The 17,103-nt window shown below is 51.7% G+C and overlaps 1 protein-coding gene across 2 annotated transcripts in view; it reads right to left on the bottom strand.

Annotated features, from left to right (window-relative positions):
* The window catches only part of LOC142311113 (uncharacterized), a 60,753-nt gene that overhangs the window by 15,227 nt on the left and 28,423 nt on the right, over positions 1-17,103 (bottom strand). For both annotated transcript variants that reach the window (XM_075349231.1, XM_075349230.1), the window contains exon 2: positions 7,088-7,147. The gene's annotated coding sequence lies outside the window, so the exon portion shown is untranslated. The remainder of the gene's footprint in view (positions 1-7,087; positions 7,148-17,103) is intronic.

The raw sequence follows: 17,103 nt of genomic DNA on the forward strand, positions 1-17,103 counted from the left end.
TCTTAACGCGAGGGTCACGAGACAGGCAGCTTACCATAAAGTCAGCCATGTGCGCCAGACTCTTAACAGCCAGGACTTCAGTAGCCTGACCAACAAGATGACTGAACATGCTGTCCTCCTCCTCCTCATCTACCCTGTCCTCTGGCCAGCCACGCTGAACCGAGGATATGACTGGTGTGCATGTCATATCCTCAATTTGGCCGGAGAGTTGCTCCATGTCTTCATCCTCCTCCTCGTCATAGTCCTCCACTGCACGTTGTGATGAGACGAGGCTGGGCTGTGTGTTATCATCACCCACACCCACTACTGTTTCTTGCTGCAACTCATCGCGCTCCGCCTGCAATGCATCATGTTTGTTTTTCAGCAGAGACCGTTTTAGAAGGCAGAGTAGCGGTATGGTGACGCTAATAATGGCGTCATCACCACTCACCATCTTGGTGGAGTCCTCAAAGTTTTGGAGGATGGTACATAGGTCTGACATCCATCTCCACTCCTCAGGTGTTATGTGTGGAGTTTGACCCATTTCCCGACGGCTTAGGTGATGCAGGTACTCAACAACTGCCCTCTTCTGCTCACATATCCTGACCAACATGTGCAGAGTTGAATTCCAACGCGTGGGGACATCACACACCAGTCTGTGAGCCGGAAGATGCAAACTGCGCTGAAAGCCGGCAAGGCCGGCTGAAGCAGTAGGTGACTTTCGAAAATGTGCAGACAGGCGGCGAACTTTTACCAGCAGATCAGACAGCTCTGGGTATGACTTTAGAAACCGCTGAACCACGAGGTTGAGCACATGGGCCACGCATGGAACATGTGTCAGCTGGCCTCGCCTCAAAGCCGCCACCAGGTTCCGGCCATTGTCACACACGACCTTTCCTGGCTTTAGGTTCAGAGGTGTGAGCCAGTGATCTGCCTGCTGTTTCAGAGCTGTCCACAGCTCTTCTGCATTGTGGGGTTTGTCACCTATGCAGATTAGCTTCAGCACAGCCTGTTGCCGCTTCGCCAAGGCAGTGCTGCAGTGCTTCCAGCTTGTGACTGGTGTGGAGGGTACAGTGGATGAGGATGCGCAGGAGGAGGAGGAGGCTGAAGAGCATGACATTCCGGAGCTGTAGAGTGTGGGTGAAACACTGACTGAGGTAGGGCCTGCAAACCTTGGTGTGGGAAGGACGTGTTCCGTCCCTCGCTCAGACTGGGTCCCAGCTTCCACAATATTAACCCAGTGTGCCGTCAACGAGATGTAGCGGCCTTGCCCACAAGCACTTGTCCATGTGTCTGTGGTTAGGTGGACCTTGGGTGAAACAGCGTTGTTCAGGGCACGTGTGATGTTTTGTGACACGTGGTTATGCAACGCGGGGACGGCACACCGGGAGAAATAGTGGCGGCTGGGGACCGAGTAACGTGGGACAGCTGCCGCCATCAGGTCACGGAATGCTTCTGTCTCCACCAGCCTAAAAGGCAACATTTCCAGCGCAAGCAGTCGCGAAATGTTAGCATTTAGAACTGTGGCATGTGGGGTGTTGGCAGTGTATTTGCGCCTGCGTTCAAAGGTTTGCTGAATGGATAACTGAACGCTGCGCTGGGACAAGGACGTGCTTGATGATGGTGTTCTTTCTGCGTAGGCAACTGCAGGTGCAGGAGTGGAGGAGGCTTGTTCGCAGGCAGCATGGACAGGGGATTGGCTCGCATGCACAACCAGCGAAGACGTAGCAGTGACATCAGCAAGCACTGCTCCTCGACTCTGTTGTACTTCCCACAAAGTCGGGTGCTTGGCTGACATGTGCCTGATCATGCTGGTGGTGGTCAGGCTGCTAGTTTTGGTACCCCTGCTGATGCTGGCACGGCAGGTGTTGCAAATGGCCTTTTTTGAATCATCTGGATCCAACTTAAAAAACTGCCAGACTCGGGAAGACCTAACATTTGTACAGGCACCTTGTGTCGTCGTGTTGTTCCGGGGAACGGTTGCCTGACTTCTGCCTGGGGCCACCACCCTGCTTCTTACTGCCTGTTGTGATGCTACGCCTCCCTCCCCCTGTGCACTGCTGTCCTCGCTCTGCATATCCTCCTGCCAGGTTGGGTCAGTTACTGGATCATCCACCACGTCGTCTTCCTCTTCCGCACCCTGCTCCTCCTCCTGACTTCCTGACAATTGTGTCTCATCATCGTCCACCCCTTGTTGAGAGACGTTGCCAACTTCGTGAGAACGTGGCTGCTCAAATATTTGGCCATCTGTACAGACGATCTCCTCATGACCCACTTCAATATGAGCTGGCGAGAGGCCAGAATGTGTGAATGGAAACGTGAACAGCTCTTCCGAGTGTCCAAGTGTGGGATCATTAATGTCCGAGGAGGACGTGTACTCAGCCTGGTGGTAGGAAGGAGGATCAGGTTCAGAAATGTGCGGTGCAGTATCACGGCTACTGACACTTGACCGTGTGGAAGACAGAGTGTTTGTGGTGGTGCCAATCTGACTGGAAGCATTATCTGCTATCCAACTAACAACCTGTTGACACTGGTCTTGGTTCAAGAGCGGTGTACTGCTGCGGTCCCCAAGAATTTGGGACAGGACGTGCGAGCGACTAGATGTGGCCCTTTGTTGTGGCGAAATTAGAGCTTGCCCACGACCTCGGCCTGCACCACCATCACGTCCACTTCCTTGTTCCTTGCCAATGCCCTTGCGCATTTTGCAATGCTGTGCACTGCTGACGTGTATATTCACTACTTGTGCGTTATATCAAAGTTTGTGGAAATTGCACACAAGTGCACCTGTACGCTGCCACCGACAGGCACACACGTGCGGTTTTAAAAACCAAGCACGGACGCAATAAGAACCTAACAGGTTTTTTTGGGGAGCGACAATTACAGACAAGTCAGACACTATCTGGACTGTTTTACACTGTGTACACCAGCCCCAGATATGATGAAGGCTGGTATACGGTCACCACTAGGAATGGCTATATATACCCTGCCTGCCTGCCTGCATACTGGTACAATAGTCCTGACAAGGACTCTTCTGGTCACTAGCCTGTATTCAGACCTGGCTATACCCTGCCTGTATATAGCAACAATAGTCCTGAGAAGGACTCTGCTACTGTACTCCGACCTGGCTATACCCTGCCTGCCTGTATACAACTAGAATAGTCCTGAGAAGGACTTTTGGTCACACTGTTTGCAGCCCTGCAACTGAAAAAGCTATAAAGGGCCGCAAAGCTTTCCCTGAATCAGCGACACTCTCCCTACACTGACTGTCTGGGTAGCTGTGAGCAGAGCACAGCGCGCCGGCCGGTATAAAGGCTCGGTCACGCTGTGCAGGCCGGCCAATCACTGCAATTCCACAACTAACAGGGCTGTGGCATTGCAGTGGTCTGCCAGCCAATCCCTGCATGAGGGCTGGCTCTCAAAAGAGCGCCAACATGCAGAAATGAAGACCACGAGTACAGCACGAGTATCGCGAGATTACTCGGTCCCCGCCGAGCAGCCCGAGTACAGCGATACTCGTGCGAGTACCGAGTAGTTACAAGCATGCTCGCTCATCACTAATTAATACGGGTAATATGAATCATATGAGTAACGTGGACTTCACCAGAAACATTACTGAATTCAAACACATTTTTCTTAATTTGACGGGCGGACATAGCCACGACCCATCACCGTTCATCCCCAGCTCCCCCCAGACCCAGAGCGGCTTCAAACTGCCATGAAAACAGCAAAATGTGCACATACCCTTACAAGCCCACTTATATAGGAATAAATACTTACTAATTCATAACATGGAGCAATTATCTTAGTTGCCATCATACTCCACAAGACGTGTTTGATAACATATTGTGCATTATCCCATATTATAATATATCCCACACCTCCCTGACGAAGGCCACGTGGCGTCGGCACGGCAGTGGGACATGACTTCAGGTAAACCCTCTCCTTCACATCTGTAACCATTGCTCCTATTTGGTTGCCTGTGCTCGTAGCTCCCTATATTAATACCCAGTGAGTTTGTTATATATCTACATTGAGATACTAGTGCTATTTGGTCACACCTTTATAATGCACTTTAACCCTTTGCACTTTAGCCTTGCACCTTAATCAGTTTTGTGGGATTATTACTATATTACATTTTCTATTACATATTTTACAATTTAGTGTGCAGTTCTGTGCTGAATATGTGTGTTATCTTTTTGTACCTGTAAATTTTTATCTGGGAGAATCTATTAAAATGGACGTATTTTTTGTATTTATTGCTATTTATGATTATTATCTTGCTTACAATTTTTCTGATATCATTTGGAGCCTTCAATAATATTCCTGTAATTTTGATACTACTATATGTCCCTTGCCGTGCCATCTTGTTGTGCATCTTGTTTTTAATCATTCACTAATAAAACTCAATTTTATTGACTATTATTGTATTGGCTATTTTTTGTTTATAGGGGTATATAATATATAATGTAAAAAGGTGAGTACTTATAGTATACTTATCTACTTCTGCTTACCCATATTAGGTGCAGTATAATATTAACTCCAAACACCCCTTTAAGCTCTGCAGTAGAGGATAGAGCCTTGGTGTCCCTGCCCTACCACGCCCCATTCTGTGGTCCTCAGATCATGATAGACCAGTAGCCTACAAAACATCAAAAGCACACACAGGACATCAGAGTCCTGGCGCAGGTGGCATGATGACTTTGCCAGACATCTCCTTTGTGTGGGGGAGCAATGAGGGCATCAAACTGTAATGGCTACTGTGGGGGATATATGGATATACTGTGCAGGGGGCTGTGGGAATAAGTGTGTGTGTGTGTGTGTGTGTGTGTGTGTGTGTGTGTGTGTGTGTGTGTGTGTGTGTATGTATGTATGTATGTATGTATGTATGTATGTATGTATAATATATATATATATATTATACACACACATATATATATATATTATATACATACATACATACATACAGTACAGACCAAAAGTTAGGATACACCTCATTCAGAGTTTTCTTTATTTTCATGACTCTGAAAATTGTAGATTCACATTGAAGGCATCAAAGCTATGAATTAACACATGTGGATTGAAATACTTAACAAAAGAGTGTGAAGCAACTGCAAATATGTCTTATATTCTAGGTTCTTCAAAGTAGCCACCTTTTGCTTTGATTACTGCTTTGCACACTCTTGGCATTCTCTTGATGAGCTTCAAGAGGTAGTCACCGGAAATGGATTTCCCTTCCCAGGTGTGCCCTGTCAGGTTTAATAAGTGGGATTTCTTGCCTTATAAATGGGGTTGGGACCATCAGTTGTGTTGTGCAGACGTCTGGTGGATACACAGCTGATAGTCCTACTGAATAGACTGTTAGAATTTATATTATGGCAAGAAAAAAATCAGCTAAGTAAAGAAAAACGAGTGGCCATCATTACTTTAAGAATGAAGGTCAGTCAGTCCGAAAAATTGGGAAAACTTTGAAAGTGTCCCCAAGTGCAGTGGCAAAAACCATCAAATGCTACAAAGAAACTGGCTCACATGAGGACCGCCCCAGGAAAGGAAGACCAAGAGTCACCTCTGCTGCGAGGATAAGTTTATCTGAGTCACCAGCCTCGGAAATTGCAGGTTAACAGCAGCTCAGATTAGAGACCAGGTCAATGCCACACAGAGTTCTAGCAGCAGACACATCTCTAGAACAACTGTTAAGAAGAGACTTTGTGCAGCAGGCCTTCATAGTAAAATAGCTGCTATGAAACCACTGCTAAGGACAGGCAACAAGCAGAAGAGACTTGTTTGGGCTAAAGAACACAAGGAATGGACATTAGACCAGTGGAAATCTGTGCTTTGGTCTGATGAGTGCAAATTTGAGATCTTTGAATCCAACAACCGTGTCTTTGTGCGACATACAAAAGGTAAACGGATGGACTCTACATGCCTGATTCACATTGTGAAGCATGGAGGAGACTGTGTGATGGTGTGGGGGTGCTTTGCTGGTGACACTAATTGGGTGCTATGCCAGATGACCTGGCCTCCACAGTCACCAGACCTGAACCCAATCGAGATGGTTTGGGGTGAGTTGGACCGTAGAGTGAAGGCAAAAGGGTCAACAAGTGCTAAGCATCTCTGGGAACTCCTTCAAGACTGTTGGAAAACCATTTCCAGTGACTACCTCTTGGAGCTCATCAAGATAATGCCAAGAATGTGCAAAGCTGTAATCAAAGCAAAGGGTGGCTACTTTGAAGAACCTAGAATATAAGACATAATTTCAGTTGTTTCACACTTTTTTGTTAAGTATTTAATTCCACATGTGTTAATTCATAGTTTTGATGCCTTCAATGTGAATCTACAATTTTCAGAGTAATGAAAATAAAGAAAACTCTTTGAATGAGGTGTGTCCAAACTTTTGGTCTGTACTGTACATACATACACACACACTGTAAGTAAGTATGGGGATTTTTAATTGTCCAGCATACAATACCATATCCGTGGCATTTGATTTTCTCCACATACTTTCTGAAGCAGGACAATGATCCCAAACATACCACAAGTACTGTATAACTAAAAACTATCTTCAGTGTACAGAAGAATATGGAGTCCTCCTTGATGTGGTGATATGCCCACAGAGCCCTGATCTTAATATCATCCAGTCTCTCTGGGATTGTATGAAGAGACAGATGGATTTGCACAAGCTTCATACAGAAAATCTGTGGTTAGTTCTCCAAGATGTTTGGAACAACCTCCCTGCCGATTTCCTTCAAAAACTATGGTATGTCCAAGTGTATCTAGAACTAGTGATGGAGTGATGATGTTTTGAAAGCAAAGAAAGGTCACACCTAATATTGATTTTAGATTTCTCACACCTGCCTAAAACCTTTGCACAATAGATTTATTTGTTATGCTTTAGAGTACCATCATATTATGAAGCTCTTTACATACCTGGTCATCGCTGTATGTGTATTTGGACTGCACAGTAGCATATTTGATACATACACACACAATATGCCATGTTACACAAACAATATACTGTATATTATAAAAGCAGTATGTAGAGGAAAATATTGGCTGTCACGTTGTACAAAGGATATACACAATGGTACATATCTAATTAAAATCCACTCACCAAAATGTTTGTTTTTTGTAGTCTCAAGGCAGCACAGAAGGGTTACATCTCATACGACCCCTACAGAACAGAAGAATGAAAGAATGATTAGCAACTTTAGTTGTCAGTGTGACCCTTGAGATATTCAAACATATTGTTGGTTTCTTTTTAAAGCCATACAGTGTAGATTAGCAGGGATATATTGTGCTACCTATGAAAACAGAAAACTACATTATGGAAGATCACATTTTCATTTTACTTGTCCTCTGGAGCACAGAAGGGTTTTTCCAAAGCAAAAGTTAAAGGGTGGAAGAAGGATTGGTAACTTTCATAATCATTTATTTCCCACAGATGAAGCCTAACGTGGTACTGACATCTAGGCACCAGTGCTTGATGAACATATCGGGTCACCATGACCATACCACAGGTCTGCATATTTAATCATTGAAATGTGAGCAAACTGAGCTCAAGAGGCAGAAGTGGGGCTGGTAGACTCACCTTCACTTTGTAGTGGAGGATCTACAGCAGAGGTCTCAAACACCCGGCCCGCATACGGCCCCTGAGGCTGCTTTTTGCGACCTGCAGACCCCGTGACGATCGCAGCTCTATGCCGGGAGCCGGCAAGCACGGTTTTATAGCATAGTTGAATCATTTGCGCTGCCGCGCAGAGGAGCTGTCTACACTACACCAATGGATGACGCGGCCAATCAGATGCAAGGAGGTGATGTCGCTGTATGATGTCACATCCTAGCATCTATTTGGCGGCGGCAGCCATTAGTATAGTGCTTAGAGCTCCTCTGCACAGCACCGTAGATTATTCTATACTACTATACTATACTATACTATACCGTACTATAAAACCCTGCCTGCCAGCGCCAGCTCCCGGCATTGAGGTGCGATCGTCACGGGGTATGCGGGCCGCAAACAGCAGGTATGTGCCCACGATCAGGACCCGCTGTGTCCTGGACGCGGCGGGTCCTGACTGCGGGCTGTGAGTCTCCTCCACAGGAGAATACAGGAGACCGCAGCTGCTCGTGCTCACAATCTGGGTTTGAGCCACTGCGGTTTCCTCGCTGTATTCTAAGTGCAGAGGACACTTGCGACTCAGAAAGCAGCACCGCAGGTCAGTGTTCTAGAAATCCCATCCACTCTGCTTGTAACATGCTGCCTCCAAAACGCTGCAAACACTGAGGGAATGGAGGAAAGGTGAGAAGAATTATTTTTTTATGCGTTTGTGAAGAGCCACATAATAGGGGCAAGGATGAGGGCACAATACTACAAGGATGGGCACAATACTATAAAGATGGGCACAATACTATAGGGCAGAATACTACAAGGATAGGCACAATACTACAAAGATGGGCACAATACTACAAAGCACAAGGATAGATAATACTACAAGGATGGGCACAATATTACAAGGATGGGCATGAGAATGGACACAATACTACAAGGATGGGCAGAATACTACAAGGCACAAAGATAAGCACAATACTACAGGGCACAAGTATGGACAATACTACAAGGATGGGCACAATGCTACAGGGCACAAGGATGGGCACATTACTCAGGGTACAAGGAAGGGGCACATTACTACAGGGAACAAGGATGGGGACATTGCTACAGTATGGGGGACATAACTACAGGACACAAGGATGTGCATATTATACAGGACACAAGGAGGACATTACTAAAAGATGTTAAGATTACTGTATGATGCTGCTAATTGCAAAACAATATTAGAAGGGGATAAAATGTAAAGAAAAAATATTCAAAATAAAGAATCACTTTCTGCCATTAAACATGTATATGGATATAAATATTATATTATATTAATATATATATATATATATATATATATATATATATATATATATATTAATATATATATATATATATATTAATATATATATATTAATATATATTAATATATATATATATATATATATCTTTTATTACCCTGTTGGGCTACATTGGGGCAGGTAAGTAGACAGTGACCACTTACCTGCCCTGCTGTCAGCCCCTCTCCCCCGGCTCAGAGTGATCATGTGACCGCTCCTGCCGCGATTTTGCTGCTTCCGGTCATTTCATGTTAACATGGGCAGGACCATGTTGACATGCAGATCTGGAAACAGCATGTTGCCGCCCTACTGGGCGGCTACAGTGCGTGGAGTACCCGCCCCCCTTCCCTGCACCCTCCCACACATTCCCCCCGCACCCCGTACTCTGCCAACAACCTCCCCCGGCACTGCTGTGGGGTCCGTGACCTAGGGGAGGGGCCTGGCTGTGGCTGCAGCGGTGTAAGGATCGCACATTCAAATGTATCGTCATCACAGATCACAGATGTGCAGGAGCGGTGGGGACCGAGGAGGGGTAAGTATGTATTCCCTATATGTGTTCCCTATGGGGGTAGGGGGGGGTCGGTAGAGAGCGCCGTGTGTGTGTGTGTGGGGGGGGGGGTGCAGAGCCCGATGTGTGTGTGTGGGGGGTGCAGAGCCCGATGTGTGTGTGTGTGGTGCAGAGCCCGATGTGTGTGTGTGTGTGTGTGTGTGTGTGGGGGGTGCAGAGCCCGATGTGTGTGTGTGTGGGGGGGGTGCAGAGCCCGATGTGTGTGTGTGTGTGTGTGGTGCAGAGCGCGATGTGTGTGTGTGTGTGGGGTGCAGAGCCCGATGTGTGTGTGTGTGTGGGGTGCAGAGCCCGATGTGTGTGTGTGTGTGTGTGTGTGTGTGTGGGGGGGTGCAGAGCCCTATGTGTGTGTGTGTGGGGGGGGGGGGGGTGCAGAGCCCTGTGTGTGTGTGTGTGTGGGGGGTGCAGAGCCCGATGTGTGTGTGTGTGTGTGTGTGTGTGTGTGTGTGTGGGGGGGGGTGCAGAGCCCGATGTGTGTGTGGGGGGGGTGCAGAGCCCGATGTGTGTGTGTGTGTGTGGTGCAGAGCCCGGTGTGTGTGTGTGTGTGTGTGTGTGCGGGGGGGTGCAGAGCCCGATGTGTGTGTGTGTGTGTGGGGGGGGGGGGTGCAGAGCCCGGTGTGTGTGTGTGTGTGTGTGTGTGTGGGGGGGGGTGCAGAGCCCGGTGTGTGTGTGTGTGTGTGTGTGGGGGGGGGGGTGCAGAGCCCGATGTGTGTGTGTGTGTGTGTGTGTGTGTGGGGGGGTGCAGAGCCCGATGTGTGTGTGTGTGTGTGGGGGGTGCAGAGCCCGATGTGTGTGTGTGCACGCGCAGAGCCCGATGTGTGTGTGTGTGTGTGGGGGGGGGGGGTGCAGAGCCCGGTGTGTATGTGTGTGTGTGTGTGTGTGGGGGGGGTGCAGAGCCCGATGTGTGTGTGTGCACGCGCAGAGCCCGATGTGTGTGTGTGTGTGTGTGTGGGGGGGGGGTGCAGAGCCCGGTGTGTGTGTGTGTGTGTGTGTGTGTGGGGGGGGGGGTGCAGAGCCCGGTGTGTATGTGTGTGTGTGGGGGGTGCAGAGCCCGATGTGTGTGTGTGCACGCGCAGAGCCCGATGTGTGTGTGTGTGTGTGGGGGGGGGTGGTGCAGAGCCCGATGTGTGTGTGTGTGTGTGTGTGTGTGGGGGGGGGTGCAGAGCCCGGTGTGTATGTGTGTGTGTGTGTGGGGGGGGTGCAGAGCCCGATGTGTGTGTGTGCACGCGCAGAGCCCGATGTGTGTGTGTGTGTGTGTGGGGGGGGGGGGTGCAGAGCCCGGTGTGTGTGTGGGGGGGGGGGGTGCAGAGCCCGGTGTGTGTGTGTGTGTGTGTGTGTGTGTGTGGGGGGGGGGTGCAGAGCCCGGTGTGTGTGTGTGTGTGTGTGTGTGTGTGTGTGGGGGGGGGGTGCAGAGCCCGGTGTGTGTGTGTGTGTGTGGGGGGGGGGTGCAGAGCCCGGTGTGTGTGTGTGTGTGTGTGTGTGGGGGGGGGGGTGCAGAGCCCGATGTGTGTGGGGTGCAGACCCCGATGTGTGTGTGTGTGTGTGGGGGGTGCAGAGCCCGATGTCTGTGTGTGTGGGGGGTGCAGAGCCCGATGTCTGTGTGTGTGGGGGGTGCAGAGCCCGATGTCTGTGTGTGTGGGGGGTGCAGAGCCCGATGTCTGTGTGTGCGGGGGGGTGCAGAGCCCGATGTGTGTGTGTGTGTGTGTGTGCGGGGGGGTGCAGAGCCCGATGTGTGTGTGTGTGTGTGTGTGTGCGGGGGGGTGCAGAGCCCGATGTGTGTGTGTGTGTGTGTGTGTGTGGGGGGGGGGTGCAGAGCCCGGTGTGTGTGTGTGTGTGTGTGTGTGTGGGGGGGGGGGTGCAGAGCCCGGTGTGTGTGTGTGTGTGTGTGTGTGTGTGTGTGTGGGGGGGGTGCAGAGCCCGATGTGTGTGTGTGTGTGTGGGGGGGGTGCAGAGCCCGGTGTGTGTGTGTGTGTGCACGTGCAGAGCCCGATGTGTGTGTGTGTGTGTGGGGGGGTGCAGAGCCCGGTGTGTGTGTGTGTGGGGGGGGTGCAGAGCCCGGTGTGTGTGTGTGTGTGTGCGTGTGGGGGGGGGGGTGCAGAGCCCGGTGTGTGTGTGTGTGTGTGTGTGTGGGGGGGGTGGGGGTGCAGAGCCCGGTGTGTGTGTGTGTGTGTGTGTGTGTGTGTGTGTGTGTGTGTGTGTGTGTGTGTGTGTGTGGGGGGGGGGGGGGGGTGCAGAGCCTGATGTGTGTGTGGGGTGCAGACCCCGACGTGTGTGTGTGTGGGGGGTGCAGAGCCCGACGTCTGTGTGTGTGGGGGGGTGCAGAGCCCGACGTCTGTGTGTGTGGGGGGGTGCAGAGCCCGACGTCTGTGTGTGTGGGGGGGGTGCAGAGCCCGACGTCTGTGTGTGTGTGGGGTGCAGAGCCCGACGTCTGTGTGTGTGTGGGGTGCAGAGCCCGACGTCTGTGTGTGTGGGGGGTGCAGAGCCCGACGTCTGTGTGTGTGGGGGGGGTGCAGAGCCCGATGTCTGTGTGTGTGGGGGGTGCAGAGCCCGATGTCTGTGTGTGTGGGGGGTGCAGAGCCCGATGTCTGTGTGTGTGGGGGGTGCAGAGCCCGATGTCTGTGTGTGTGGGGGGGTGCAGAGCCCGGTGTGTGTGTGTGTGGGGGGGGTGCAGAGCCCGGTGTGTGTGTGTGTGTGTGCGTGTGGGGGGGGGGGTGCAGAGCCCGGTGTGTGTGTGTGTGTGTGTGTGTGTGGGGGGGGGTGCAGAGCCCGGTGTGTGTGTGTGTGTGTGTGTGTGTGTGTGTGTGTGGGGGAGGGGGGGGGGGGGGTGCAGAGCCTGATGTGTGTGTGGGGTGCAGACCCCGATGTGTGTGTGTGTGGGGGGTGCAGAGCCCGACGTCTGTGTGTGTGTGGGGTGCAGAGCCCGACGTCTGTGTGTGTGGGGGGTGCAGAGCCCGACGTCTGTGTGTGGGGGGGGTGCAGAGCCCGACGTCTGTGTGTGTGGGGGGGGTGCAGAGCCCGACGTCTGTGTGTGTGGGGGGGGTGCAGAGCCCGATGTCTGTGTGTGTGGGGGGGGTGCAGAGCCCGATGTCTGTGTGTGTGGGGGGGGTGCAGAGCCCGATGTCTGTGTGTGTGCGGGGGGTGCAGAGCCCGATGTCTGTGTGTGCGGGGGGTGCAGAGCCCGATGTCTGTGTGTGCGGGGGGTGCAGAGCCCGATGTCTGTGTGTGCGGGGGGTGCAGAGCCCGATGTCTGTGTGTGCGGGGGGTGCAGAGCCCGATGTCTGTGTGTGCGGGGGGTGCAGAGCCCGATGTCTGTGTGTGTGGGGGGGTGCAGAGCCCGATGTCTGTGTGTGTGGGGGGTGCAGAGCCCGATGTCTGTGTGTGTGGGGGGTGCAGAGCCCGATGTCTGTGTGTGTGGGGGGTGCAGAGCCCGGTGTCTGTGTGTGTGTGTGTGTGTGTGTGTGGGGGGGGGGGGGGGGGGTGCAGAGCCCGGTGTGTGTGTGTGTGTGTGTGTGTGTGTGTGGGGGGGGGGGGGTGCAGAGCCCGGTGTGTGTGTGTGTGTGTGTGTGTGTGTGTGTGTGTGTGTGTGTGTGTGTGTGTGTGTGTGTGGGGGGGGGGGGGGTGCAGAGCCCGATGTGTGTGTGTGTGTGTGTGTGTGTGTGTGTGTGTGGGGGGGGTGCAGAGCCCGGTGTGTGTGTGTGTGTGCACGTGCAGAGCCCGATGTGTGTGTGTGTGTGTGTGTGGGGGGGGGGGGGGGTGCAGAGCCCGGTGTGTGTGTGTGTGTGGGGGGGGTGCAGAGCCCGGTGTGTGTGTGTGCGCGCGCGTGTGGGGGGGGGGGGTGCAGAGCCCGGTGTGTGTGTGTGTGTGTGTGTGGGGGGGGGGGGTGCAGAGCCCGGTGTGTGTGTGTGTGTGTGTGTGTGGGGGGGGGGGTGCAGAGCCTGATGTGTGTGTGGGGTGCAGACCCCGACGTGTGTGTGTGTGTGGGGGGGTGCAGAGCCCGACGTCTGTGTGTGTGGGGGGGTGCAGAGCCCGACGTCTGTGTGTGTGGGGGGTGCAGAGCCCGACGTCTGTGTGTGTGGGGGGTGCAGAGCCCGATGTCTGTGTGTGTGGGGGGTGCAGAGCCCGATGTCTGTGTGTGTGGGGGGTGCAGAGCCCGATGTCTGTGTGTGTGGGGGGTGCAGAGCCCGATGTCTGTGTGTGTGGGGGGTGCAGAGCCCGATGTCTGTGTGTGTGGGGGGTGCAGAGCCCGATGTCTGTGTGTGTGGGGGGTGCAGAGCCCGATGTCTGTGTGTGTGGGGGGTGCAGAGCCCGATGTCTGTGTGTGTGTGTGTGTGTGTGTGTGTGTGTGGGGGGGGGGGGGGGGGGGGGTGCAGAGCCCGGTGTGTGTGTGTGTGTGTGTGTGAGTGTGTGGTGCAGAGCCCGATGTGTGTGTGGGGGGTGCAGAGCCCGATGTGTGTGTGTGTGTGTGTGGGGGGTGCAGAGCCCGATGTGTGTGTGTGTGTGTGGGGGGGAGGGGGGGGGGGCAGAGCCCGATGTGTGTGTGTGTGTGTGTGTGTGTGGGGGGGTGCAGGGCCCGGTGTGTGTGTGTGTGTGTGTGGGGGGGGGGTGCAGAGCCCGATGTGTGTGTGTGTGTGTGTGTGTGTGTGTGTGTGGTGGGGGGTGCAGAGCCCGATGTGTGTGGTGGGGGGTGCAGAGCCCGATGTGTGTGGTGGGGGGTGCAGAGCCCGATGTGCGTGTGGGGGGTGCAGAGCCCGATGTGCGTGTGGGGGGTGCAGAGCCCGATGTGCGTGTGGGGGGTGCAGAGCCCGATGTGCGTGTGGGGGGTGCAGAGCCCGATGTGCGTGTGGGGGGTGCAGAGCCCGATGTGCGTGTGGGGGGTGCAGAGCCCGATGTGCGTGTGGGGGGTGCAGAGCCCGATGTGGGGCTGTTATTTGCAATGCTGTAGTGATAACAGGTCAGTGCTGGGGAAGAATACTGACAGGAAATGTGTGTGCAGGGGGCGGGTAGAGGGCGAGGCTGGACACTGGGGTGGGGCTGGACACTGAGGCTGGGTGGTTTGGCACAGGAAGTTATCATGTTTGCTGGAGCTGAATGTAAACAAGGAGCTGCAGAGAATAAAAGGGATAATTCAAGAGGAACAAAAGTTAGAAAACAAAAAATAACAATGTAGGGGTGATTTATATGACAATACAGCACAGATTAGCTTCACAAAAATTTTTGAGTTTATGTCGGACAACTCCTTTAACTAAACAAAAAAGTGCAGGTTTGTTATAATCAAGCAAAAAATGTTCAAAATAGTGATCCAAAAGGTGTGTAGAAAAAAAAACAAAACATGGAATCATTAAAAATGTCACTTTGTCCTGCAAAGAATGCGGCCCTTCTCAATTTTTTTTTCTATGTGCGGCCCATACACCCAGCTGAGTTTGAGACCCCCTGATCTAGACCTTCCAGTTGGTAATAATTGTAAGCAGGGGCGTAACGATCGCAGTCGCAGAGATCGCGACCGGCAGGGTTAGGGGCCAGGCGCCCGCCTTCCATAGAAGCAGCCGACTCTGCTCAGTGAGAGAGGAGCTGTGCTGTTTCTGTAAGGCTATGTTCACACACTGCATCTTTTCTTAACCACAAAGGTGCAGCGTTTTTGGCCCCAGCGTAAGGGTATGTGCGCACTAGGCGTTTTTTTCACGCTGCGTTTTTATGTGCGTTTTTGTCTCAAAAAATGCACCCGCGGCTAAAAAACGCGGCAAAAACGCATGCGTTTTTGCCGCGATTTGGTGCGTTTTTTGCTGCGTTTTTAATCAGTGCACAATGCCATTAAAGATTGTTGATGAAAAAAAAAAAAAAAAGTCTGATGTCATTTCCTTCTTCAAAATGTTCATTGTATGCAGGAGAGCAGACAGCTGCAGAACTAGTGTATGCAGGAGAGCAGACAGCAGCTGCAGAACTACAAGGCTCAGCATCCTCCATCCAGGACTGTATGCAGTTTTTTGCCCAAAAAGAAAAAACAAAATGACATGGGCTTCGCCATATTTTTTAATGCTAGCCGGGTACAGCAGGCAGGTACGGGCTGCCCCCCAACCCCCAGCTACCTATTTGTACCCGGCTGGGAACCAAAAATATAGAGAAGCCCTTTTTTTTTTAATTATTTCATGAATTTCATGAAATAATTAAAAAAAAAAAAAAAAATGACGTGGGCTTCGCCTAATTTTTGAGTCCATCCGGGTACAACTAGGCAGCTGGGGATTGGAATCCACAGTGCAGGGTGCCCAAGATTTCTGGGCACCCCCACTGCGAATTGCAGTCCGCAGCCACCCCAGAAAATGGTGCTTTCATAGAAGCACCATCTTCTGGCGCTGTATCCAACTCTTCCAGCTGCCCTGATGCCGGGTGGCTAGCTAGGTAATAATGGAGTTAGGGCTAGCTGTATATTATCAGCTGGCCCTAAGCCCGAAATTCATGGTGTCACGCCAATATTAGACATGGCCACCATGAATTTCTAGTAATGATAAAAAAAAAAAAAAAAAAAACAACACACAGAAAAATATTTTTATTAGAAATAAAACACAACACAATTAGTGACTCCATCTTTATTGAAATAAAGAACCCCCCGCCGCAGTAATCCTGGGTCAGGGTCCCGCGCCGTCCAATCCGGATCCAATATCATCTGATCGGTTTGCTGGAAGGCAAAGCGATCAGATGATGTGTCAGGTTAAACTACGTGACATGACACAGCAGCTGATTGTATAAAAGCCGATTATACAATCAGCTGATGCATCAGTAGAAAAAAAAAAATAATACTCACTTATGTGCTGTGCTGATTACCGGCAGCTCCTGGAGCGATCGATTGGACAGGAGTCTGATCTCGTCCGATCGCTGCAGGAGCTGCCGGTAATCAGCTGATGAAGTCCCCTGACGGCAGGATCAGCTGATAGCCGGCCGCGAAAAAGCCGGCGAGACTACGATCAGCTGATGCGTCAGGTGACTGCATCAGGTGATCCACCGCCAGGTCCTGCAAGCAAGGTCCTGCCCCGGGGAGACTGCACACAGCCAGAGCGGCGGTACCGGGACAGGAGCTGGGAGCGGGCATGGCACCGGGACCCTGCAGACAGGTGAGTATATATGGCTTTTTTTTTTTTTCTACTGTTCACTTTTGTTTTCGCCGCTGCCTCCACCTCCCGCCCAGACATGGCGCCGCACGGAGCTGACATGGCACCGGGCGGGTTGTGGACGCAGCGGTGACGGTACCGGGAGGATTCATGCTTCTGTGTTTACCAACAGAAGGAATCCTCTTCCTGTACACGTCACTGTAGTACCCACCCCTTGCGTTTATAGCTGCGTTTTTAGTCATAGAAACGCGGCTATATGCGTTTTTCATTGCGTTGTTGAACATTCATTGAACTCAATGGGTGAAAAACGCAGTGAAAAACGCAGAAATAATTGACATGCTGCATTTTTGTGGTCACCACAAAAACGCAGCTATAAAAAAAACGCTGTGTGCGGACAGCACTTATGAAAACCCATAGACATTGCTGGGGAAGCAATGTCACTGCGTTTTCAGCACAAAAACGCGGTAAAAAACGCCGCTAAAAACGCGGCAAAAACGCCTTGTGCGCACAAGGCCTAAAAGAGCATCAAAA

This window comes from Anomaloglossus baeobatrachus, chromosome 5 (assembly GCF_048569485.1).
Source record: "Anomaloglossus baeobatrachus isolate aAnoBae1 chromosome 5, aAnoBae1.hap1, whole genome shotgun sequence".
Taxonomy (NCBI): domain Eukaryota; kingdom Metazoa; phylum Chordata; class Amphibia; order Anura; family Aromobatidae; genus Anomaloglossus; species Anomaloglossus baeobatrachus.